The sequence below is a fragment of the Callionymus lyra genome, unplaced genomic scaffold (assembly GCF_982586985.1).
Source record: "Callionymus lyra unplaced genomic scaffold, fCalLyr1.hap1.1 HAP1_SCAFFOLD_95, whole genome shotgun sequence".
Taxonomy (NCBI): domain Eukaryota; kingdom Metazoa; phylum Chordata; class Actinopteri; order Syngnathiformes; family Callionymidae; genus Callionymus; species Callionymus lyra.
The window spans coordinates 57,501-67,500 of NW_028258588.1; the positions used below are offsets into that span (position 1 = coordinate 57,501).

Here is a 10,000-nt window from a genome sequence, read left to right on the forward strand (position 1 = left end):
CCTGTTATGGTGCCTCCCTATTAACCTCTAGGTGGTTGCGCTCGTGACATCAAAAAGACCACTTTTTGAGGAGCAGTCACACTCGGAAAAAATTTCTTTCGTCAGGCAAAAGAACCAGAGTTCTCCGCGGCCATCCACTCCAACCTTGTCCGACTTTGAGGCACCAGGCTCGGCCACCCTCCGAGCCTTTTCACTCCCTCTCCTGTTATGGTGCCTCCCTATTAACCTCTAGGTGGTTGCGCTCGTGACATCAAAAAGACCACTTTTTGCAGAGCAGTCACACTCGGAAAAAATTTCTTTCGTCAGGCAAAAGAACCAGAGTTTTCAGCGGTCATCCACTCCAACCTTGTCCGATTTTGAGGCACCAGGCTCGGCCACCCTCCGAGCCTTTTCCTTCCCTCTCCTGTTATGGTGCCTCCCTATTAACCTCTAGGTGGTTGCGCTCGTGACATCAAAAAGACCACTTTTTGCAGAGCAGTCACACTCGGAAAAAATTTCTTTCGTCAGGCAAAAGAACCAGAGTTTTCAGCGGCCATCCACTCCAACCTTGTCCGATTTTGAGGCACCAGGCTCGGCCACCCTCCGAGCCTTTTCACTCCCTCTCCTGTTATGGTGCCTCCCTATTAACCTCTAGGTGGTTGCGCTCGTGACATCAAAAAGACCACTTTTTGCAGAGCAGTCACACTCGGAAAAAATTTCTTTCGTCTGGCAAAAGAACCAGAGTGTTCAGCGGTCATCCACTCCAACCTTGTCCGATTTTGAGGCACCAGGCTCGGCCACCCTCCGAGCCTTTTCACTCCCTCTCCTGTTATGGTGCCTCCCTATTAACCTCTAGGTGGTTGCGCTCGTGACATCAAAAAGACCACTTTTTGCAGAGCAGTCACACTCGGAAAAAATTTCTTTCGTCTGGCAAAAGAACCAGAGTTTTCAGCGGTCATCCACTCCAACCTTGTCCGACTTTGAGGCACCAGGCTCGGCCACCCTCCGAGCCTTTTCACTCCCTCTCCTGTTATGGTGCCTCCCTATTAACCTCTAGGTGGTTGCGCTCGTGACATCAAAAAGACCACTTTTTGCAGAGCAGTCACACTCGGAAAAAAATTTCTTTCGTCAGGCAAAAGAACCAGAGTTTTCAGCGGTCATCCACTCCAACCTTGTCCGATTTTGAGGCACCAGGCTCGGCCACCCTCCGAGCCTTTTCACTCCCTCTCCTGTTATGGTGCCTCCCTATTAACCTCTAGGTGGTTGCGCTCGTGACATCAAAAAGACCACTTTTTGCAGAGCAGTCACACTCGGAAAAAATTTCTTTCGTCTGGCAAAAGAACCAGAGTTTTCAGCGGTCATCCACTCCAACCTTGTCCGATTTTGAGGCACCAGGCTCGGCCACCGTCCGAGCCTTTTCACTCCCTCTCCTGTTATGGTGCCTCCCTATTAACCTCTAGGTGGTTGCGCTCGTGACATCAAAAAGACCACTTTTTGCAGAGCAGTCACACTCGGAAAAAATTTCTTTCGTCTGGCAAAAGAACCAGAGTTTTCAGCGGTCATCCACTCCAACCTTGTCCGATTTTGAGGCACCAGGCTCGGCCACCCTCCGAGCCTTTTCACTCCCTCTCCTGTTATGGTGCCTCCCTATTAACCTCTAGGTGGTTGCGCTCGTGACATCAAAAAGACCACTTTTTTCAGAGCAGTCACACTCGGGAAAAATTTCTTTCGTCTGGCAAAAGAACCAGAGTTTTCAGCGGTCATCCACTCCAACCTTGTCCGATTTTGAGGCACCAGGCTCGGCCACCCTCCGAGCCTTTTCACTCCCTCTCCTGTTATGGTGCCTCCCTATTAACCTCTAGGTGGTTGCGCTCGTGACATCAAAAAGACCACTTTTTTCAGAGCAGTCACACTCGGGAAAAATTTCTTTCGTCTGGCAAAAGAACCAGAGTTATCAGCGGTCATCCACTCCAACCTTGTCCGACGTTGAGGCACCGATGTCGGCCAAGTTCTGAGCGTTCCACCGCCGAATGCCACTGGTCCTCAACACAGCGGACTTCCAATCCAACCTTGTCCGACTTTGAGGCACCGAAGTCGGCCTCAGCCCGAGCCTTCCCCCGCCGACCTCACTGGAGCCCGCCATCCAGGGACCGGCGGAGGTCGCCCGCATGACCGCGGCAAAGTGTCTCAAAGTCGGGCACGACCGCTCGAGTCACCCGCCAACCCGGTCCGGGGCACCTCCAGGGACCGGCGGAGGTCGCCCGCATGACCGCGGCAAAGTGTCTCAAAGTCGGGCATGACCGCTTGAGTCACCCGCCAACCCGGTCCGGGGCACCTCCAGGGACCGGCGGAGGACGCCCGCATGACCGCGACAAAGTGTCTCAAAGTCGGGCACGACCGCTCGAGTCACCCGCCAACCCGGTCCGGGGCACCTCCAGGGACCGGCGGAGGACGCCCGCATGACCGCGACAAAGTGTCTCAAAGTCGGGCACGACCGCTCGAGTCACCCGCCAACCCGGTCCGGGGCACCTCCAGGGACCGGCGGAGGACGCCCGCATGACCGCGACAAAGTGTCTCAAAGTCGGGCACGACCGCTCGAGTCACCCGCCAACCCGGTCCGGGGCACCTCCAGGGACCGGCGGAGGACGCCCGCATGACCGCGACAAAGTGTCTCAAAGTCGGGCATGACCGCTCGAGTCACCCGCCAACCCGGTCCGGGGCACCTCCAGGGACCGGCGGAGGACGCCCGCATGCCCGCGACAAAGTGTCTCAAAGTCGGGCACGACCGCTCGAGTCACCCGCCAACCCGGTCCGGGGCACCTCCAGGGACCGGCGGAGGACGCCCGCATGACCGCGACAAAGTGTCTCAAAGTCGGGCACGACCGTTCGAGTCACCCGCCAACCCGGTCCGGGGCACCTCCGGGGACCGGCGGAGGTCGCTCGCATGACCGCGACAAAGTGTCTCAAAGTCGGGCACGACCGCTCGAGTCACCCGCCAACCCGGTCCGGGGCACCTCCAGGGACCGGCGGAGGATGCCCGCATGACCGCGACAAAGTGTCTCAAAGTCGGGCACGACCGCTCGAGTCACCCGCCAACCCGGTCCGGGGCACCTCCAGGGACCGGCGGAGGACGCCCGCATGACCGCGACAAAGTGTCTCAAAGTCGGGCATGACCGTTCGAGTCACCCGCCAACCCGGTCCGGGGCACCTCCAGGGACCGGCGGAGGACGCCCGCATGACCGCGACAAAGTGTCTCAAAGTCGGGCATGACCGCTCGAGTCACCCGCCAACCCGGTCCGGGGCACCTCCGGGGACCGGCGGAGGACGCCCGCATGACCGCGACAAAGTGTCTCAAAGTCGGGCACGACCGCTCGAGTCACCCGCCAACCCGGTCCGGGGCACCTCCGGGGAGCAGTGGAGGTCGCTCGCATGACCGCGACAAAGTGTCTCAAAGTCGGGCATGACCGCTCGAGTCGCCCGCCATCCCGGTCCGGAGCTCAACACTTTGTCGTTTTTTCCACTCCCTCCCCATTAACCTCTAGGTGGTTGCGCTCGTGACATCAAAAAGACCACTTTTTGCAGAGCAGTCACACTCGGAAAAAATTCGTTTCGTCTGGCAAAAGAACCAGAGTTCTCAGCGGGCTTCCAGTCCAACCTTGTCCGATTTTGAGGCACCAGGCTCGGCCACAGTCCGAGCCCATTCACTCCCTCCCCTGTTGTACTCGCTCCCTATTAACCTCTAGGTGGTTGCGCTCGTGACATCAAAAAGACCACTTTTTGAGGAGCAGTCACACTTAGGAAAAATCCGTTTGCGCTCACACCATCCCTCCCCATTAACCTCTAGGTGGTTGCGCTCGTGACATCAAAAAGACCACTTTTTGAGGAGCAGTCACACTTAGGAAAAATCCGTTTGCGCTCACACCATCCCTCCCCATTAACCTCTAGGTGGTTGCGCTCGTGACATCAAAAAGACCACTTTTTGAGGAGCAGTCAGACACCGAGGTTTTCTGGATTTATGTCCGTTTTCCTGGTTCTCTGACTCGGGCACCTTGTGACCGACATCCCCCCCTTCCCTGGTTCTATTTTGCCGATACTTTGGTGAGTTTTCTACCCGCAAACCAAGCCCCCCAAGCCCGCCGCCTGGTGGGGGAAGAGGCCCCCTGGTCCCGGTTCTATTTTAGGACACTTTGGTGAGTTTTCTACCCGCAAACCAAGCCCCCCAAGCCCGCCGCCTGGTGGGGGAAGATGCCCCCTGGTCCCGGTTCTATTTTAGGACACTTTGGTGAGTTTTCTACCCGCAAACCAAGCCCCCCAAGCCCGCCGCCTGGTGGGGGAACATGCCCCCTGGTCCCGGTTCTATTTTAGGACACTTTGGTGAGTTTTCTACCCGCAAACCAAGCCCCCCAAGCCCGCCGCCTGGTGGGGGAACATGCCGCCTAGCCCGGTTCTATTTTAGGTCACTTTGGTGAGTTTTCTACCCGCAAACCAAGCCCCCCAAGCCCGCCGCCTGGTGGGGGAAGAGGCCCCCTGGTCCCGGTTCTATTTTAGGTCACTTTGGTGAGTTTTCTACCCGCAAACCAAGCCCCCCAAGCCCGCCGCCTGGTGGGGGAAGAGGCCCCCTGGTCCCGGTTCTATTTTAGGACACTTTGGTGAGTTTTCTACCCGCAAACCAAGCCCCCCAAGCCCGCCGCCTGGTGGGGGAACATGCCCCCTGGTCCCGGTTCTATTTTAGGACACTTTGGTGAGTTTTCTACCCGCAAACCAAGCCCCCCAAGCCCGCCGCCTGGTGGGGGAACATGCCCCCTGGTCCCGGTTCTATTTTAGGACACTTTGGTGAGTTTTCTACCCGCAAACCAAGCCCCCCAAGCCCGCCGCCTGGTGGGGGAACATGCCGCCTAGCCCGGTTCTATTTTAGGTCACTTTGGTGAGTTTTCTACCCGCAAACCAAGCCCCCCAAGCCCGCCGCCTGGTGGGGGAGCATGCCCCCTGGTCCCGGTTCTATTTTAGGACACTTTGGTGAGTTTTCTACCCGGAAACCAAGCCCCCCAAGCCCGCCACCTGGTGGGGGAAGAGGCCCCCTGGTCCCGGTTCTATTTTAGGACACTTTGGTGAGTTTTCTACCCACACTGCATGTCCCCAAATGCCGCCATCTGGTGGGGGAACATGCCGCCTGCACCGGTTCTATTTTAAGTCACTTTGGTGAGTTTTCTGCCCACACTACGGGTCCCCAAATGCCGCCATCTGGTGGGGGAACATGCCGCCTGCACCGGTTCTATTTTAAGTCACTTTGGTGAGTTTTCTGCCCACACTACGGCTCCCCAAATGCCGCCATCTGGTGGGGGAACATGCCGCCTGCACCGGTTCTATTTTAAGTCACTTTGGTGAGTTTTCTGCCCACACTACGGGTCCCCAAATGCCGCCATCTGGTGGGGGAACATGCCGCCTGCACCGGTTCTATTTTAAGTCACTTTGGTGAGTTTTCTGCCCACACTACGGCTCCCCAAATGCCGCCATCTGGTGGGGGAACATGCCGCCTGCACCGGTTCTATTTTAAGTCACTTTGGTGAGTTTTCTGCCCACACTACGGGTCCCCAAATGCCGCCATCTGGTGGGGGAACATGCCGCCTGCACCGGTTCTATTTTAAGTCACTTTGGTGAGTTTTCTACCCACACTACGGGTCCCCAAATGCCGCCATCTGGTGGGGGAACATGCCGCCTGCACCGGTTCTATTTTAAGTCACTTTGGTGAGTTTTCTACCCACACTACGGGTCCCCAAATGCCGCCATCTGGTGGGGGAACATGCCGCCTGCACCGGTTCTATTTTAAGTCACTTTGGTGAGTTTTCTGCCCACACTACGGGTCCCCAAATGCCGCCATCTGGTGGGGGAACATGCCGCCTGCACCGGTTCTATTTTAGGTCACTTTTCTCACTTTCTGACCCACAAATAATGCCCCAAATGCCGCCGCCTGGTGGGGGGAACTGCCGCCTAGTCCCGGTTCTATTTTAGGTCACTTTTCTCACTTTCTGACCCACAAATAATGCCCCAAATGCCGCCGCCTGGTGGGGGGAACTGCCGCCTAGTCCCGGTTCTATTTTAGGTCACTTTTCTCACTTTCTGACCCACAAATAATGCCCCAAATGCCGCCGCCTGGTGGGGGGAACTGCCGCCTAGTCCCGGTTCTATTTTAGGTCACTTTTCTCACTTTCTGACCCACAAATAATGCCCCAAATGCCGCCGCCTGGTGGGGGGAACTGCCGCCTAGTCCCGGTTCTATTTTAGGTCACTTTTCTCACTTTCTGACCCACAAATAATGCCCCAAATGCCGCCGCCTGGTGGGGGGAACTGCCGCCTAGTCCCGGTTCTATTTTAGGTCCCTTTTCTCACTTTCTGACCCACAAATAATGCCCCAAATGCCGCCGCCTGGTGGGGGGAACTGCCGCCTAGTCCCGGTTCTATTTTAGGTCACTTTTCTCACTTTCTGACCCACAAATAATGCCCCAAATGCCGCCGCCTGGTGGGGGGAACTGCCGCCTAGTCCCGGTTCTATTTTAGGTCACTTTTCTCACTTTCTGACCCACAAATAATGCCTCAAATGCCGCCGCCTGGTGGGGGGAACTGCCGCCTAGTCCCGGTTCTATTTTAGGTCACTTTTCTCACTTTCTGACCCACAAATAATGCCCCAAATGCCGCCGCCTGGTGGGGGGAACTGCCGCCTAGTCCCGGTTCTATTTTAGGTCACTTTTCTCACTTTCTGACCCACAAATAATGCCCCAAATGCCGCCGCCTGGTGGGGGGAACTGCCGCCTAGTCCCGGTTCTATTTTAGGTCACTTTTCTCACTTTCTGACCCACAAATAATGCCTCAAATGCCGCCGCCTGGTGGGGGGAACTGCCGCCTAGTCCCGGTTCTATTTTAGGTCACTTTTCTCACTTTCTGACCCACAAATAATGCCCCAAATGCCGCCGCCTGGTGGGGGGAACTGCCGCCTAGTCCCGGTTCTATTTTAGGTCACTTTTCTCACTTTCTTACCCACAAATAATGCCCCAAATGCCGCCGCCTGGTGGGGGGAACTGCCGCCTAGTCCCGGTTCTATTTTAGGTCACTTTTCTCACTTTTCTACCCACAAATAATGGCAAAAAAAAATGCTTACAGCACCCAGTATTCCCAGGCGGTCTCCCATCCAAGTACTAACTGGGCCCGACCCTGCTTGGCTTCCGAGATCAGACGAGATCGGGCTCATTCAGGGTGGTGTGGCCGTAAGCGAGGGAAGCGCTTGTGAAATGCCCCAAAGTGTTGAAAATGTTCCCCAGGCCCCTGGTTCCCCATCCCCGCAGGAGGAGGCTCCCCAGGCCCCCTGGTTCCCCATCCCCGCAGGAGGAGGCTCCCCAGGCCCCCTGGTGCAGGAGGAGGCTCCCCAGGCCCCCTGGTGCAGGAGGAGGCTCCCCAGGCCCCTGGTTCCCCATCCCCGCAGGAGGAGGCTCCCCAGGCCCCCTGGTTCCCCATCCCCGCAGGAGGAGGCTCCCCAGGCCCCCTGGTGCAGGAGGAGGCTCCCCAGGCCCAATGGTTCCCCATCACCGCAGGAGGAGGCTCCCCAGGCCCCCTGGTTCCCCATGCCCGCAGGAGGAGGCTCCCCAGGCCCCCTGGTTCTCTATGCCCGCAGGAGGAGGCTCCCCAGGCCCCCTGCTTCTCCATCCCCGCAGGAGGAGGCTCCCCAGGCCCCATGGTTCCCCATCACCGCAGGAGGAGGCTCCCCAGGCCCCCTGGTTCCCCATCCCCGCAGGAGGAGGCTCCCCAGGCCCCATGGTTCCCCATCACCGCAGGAGGAGGCTCCCCAGGCCCCCTGGTTCCCCATCCCCGCAGGAGGAGGCTCCCCAGGCCCCCTGGTGCAGGAGGAGGCTCCCCAGGCCCCCTGGTTCCCCATCCCCGCAGGAGGAGGCTCCCCAGGCCCCCTGGTTCTCCATGCCCGCAGGAGGAGGCTCCCCAGGCCCCCTGGTTCCCCATCCCCGCAGGAGGAGGCTCCCCAGGCCCCATGGTTCCCCATCACCGCAGGAGGAGGCTCCCCAGGCCCCCTGGTTCCCCATCCCCGCAGGAGGAGGCTCCCCAGGCCCCCTGGTGCAGGAGGAGGCTCCCCAGGCCCCCTGGTTCCCCATCCCCGCAGGAGGAGGCTCCCCAGGCGCCCTGGTTCTCCATCCCCGCAGGAGGAGGCTCCCCAGGCCCCCTGGTTCTCCATGCCCGCAGGAGGAGGCTCCCCAGGCCCCCTGGTTCTCCATCCCCGCAGGAGGAGGCTCCCCAGGCCCCCTGGTTCTCCATCCCCGCAGGAGGAGGCTCCCCAGGCCCCCTGGTTCTCCATCCCCGCAGGAGGAGGCTCCCCAGGCCCCCTGGTTCTCCATCCCCGCAGGAGGAGGCTCCCCAGGCCCCCTGGTTCTCCATCCCCGCAGGAGGAGGCCCCCCAGGCCCCTGGTTCCCCATCCCCGCAGGAGGAGGCTCCCCAGGCCCCCTGGTTCTCCATGCCCGCAGGAGGAGGCTCCCCAGGCCCCCTGGTTCTCCATCCCCGCATGAGGAGGCTCCCCAGGCCCCTGGTTCTCCATGCCCGCAGGAGGAGGCTCCCCAGGCCCCCTGGTTCTCCATGACCGCAGGAGGAGGCTCCCCAGGCCCCCTGGTTCTCCATCCCCGCAGGAGGAGGCTCCCCAGGCCCCCTGGTTCCCCATCCCCGCAGGAGGAGGCTCCCCAGGCCCCCTGGTGCAGGAGGAGGCTCCCCAGGCCCAATGGTTCCCCATCACCGCAGGAGGAGGCTCCCCAGGCCCCCTGGTTCCCCATGCCCGCAGGAGGAGGCTCCCCAGGCCCCCTGGTTCTCTATGCCCGCAGGAGGAGGCTCCCCAGGCCCCCTGGTTCTCCATCCCCGCAGGAGGAGGCCCCCCAGGCCCCTGGTTCCCCATCCCCGCAGGAGGAGGCTCCCCAGGCCCCCTGGTTCTCCATGCCCGCAGGAGGAGGCTCCCCAGGCCCCTGGTTGGGAGAGGGGGAAAAAGAGCAAAGTGTTTAAAAATGCCCCAAAGTGTTGAAAATGTTCCCCAGGCCCCTGGTTCCCCATCCCCGCAGGAGGAGGCTCCCCAGGCCCCCTGGTTGGGAGAGGGGGAAAAAGAGCAAAGTGTTTAAAAATGCCCCAAAGTGTTGAAAATGTTCCCCAGGCCCCTGGTTCCCCATCCCCGCAGGAGGAGGCTCCCCAGGCCCCCTGGTTGGGAGAGGGGGAAAAAGAGCAAAGTGTTTAAAAATGCCCCAAAGTGTTGAAAATGTTCCCCAGGCCCCTGGTTCCCCATCCCCGCAGGAGGAGGCTCCCCAGGCCCCCTGGTTGGGAGAGGGGAAAAAAAGAGCAAAGTGTTTAAAAATGCCCCAAAGTGTTGAAAATGTTCCCCAGGCCCCTGGTTCCCCATCCCCGCAGGAGGAGGCTCCCCAGGCCCCCTGGTTGGGAGAGGGGGAAAAAGAGCAAAGTGTTTAAAAATGCCCCAAAGTGTTGAAAATGTTCCCCAGGCCCCTGGTTCCCCATCCCCGCAGGAGGAGGCTCCCCAGGCCCCCTGGTTGGGAGAGGGGAAAAAAAGAGCAAAGTGTTTAAAAATGCCCCAAAGTGTTGAAAATGTTCCCCAGGCCCCTGGTTCCCCATCCCCGCAGGAGGAGGCTCCCCAGGCCCCCTGGTTGGGAGAGGGGAAAAAAAGAGCAAAGTGTTTAAAAATGCCCCAAAGTGTTGAAAATGTTCCCCAGGCCCCTGGTTCCCCATCCCCGCAGGAGGAGGCTCCCCAGGCCCCCTGGTTGGGAGAGGGGAAAAAAAGAGCAAAGTGTTTAAAAATGCCCCAAAGTGTTGAAAATGTTCCCCGGCCTCCTGGTACCCCATCCCCGCATGAGGATGTCACCCAGGCCCCTGGTTCTCCATCCCCGCAGGAGGAGGGATTGTGGGTGGGAGAGGGAAAAAAAGGCTAAAGTGTTTAAAAATGCCCCAAAGTGTTGAAAATGTTCCCCGGCCTCCTGG

The 10,000-nt window shown here is 59.3% G+C and overlaps 1 non-coding gene across 1 annotated transcript; it reads right to left on the reverse strand.

Annotated features, from left to right (window-relative positions):
- Positions 1-7,125: 7,125 nt before the first annotated feature.
- Positions 7,126-7,244, reverse strand: LOC148058312 (5S ribosomal RNA). The gene has a single exon (XR_015709961.1). It is a non-coding gene; the product is annotated as a 5S ribosomal RNA (ribosomal RNA).
- Positions 7,245-10,000: the final 2,756 nt, after the last annotated feature.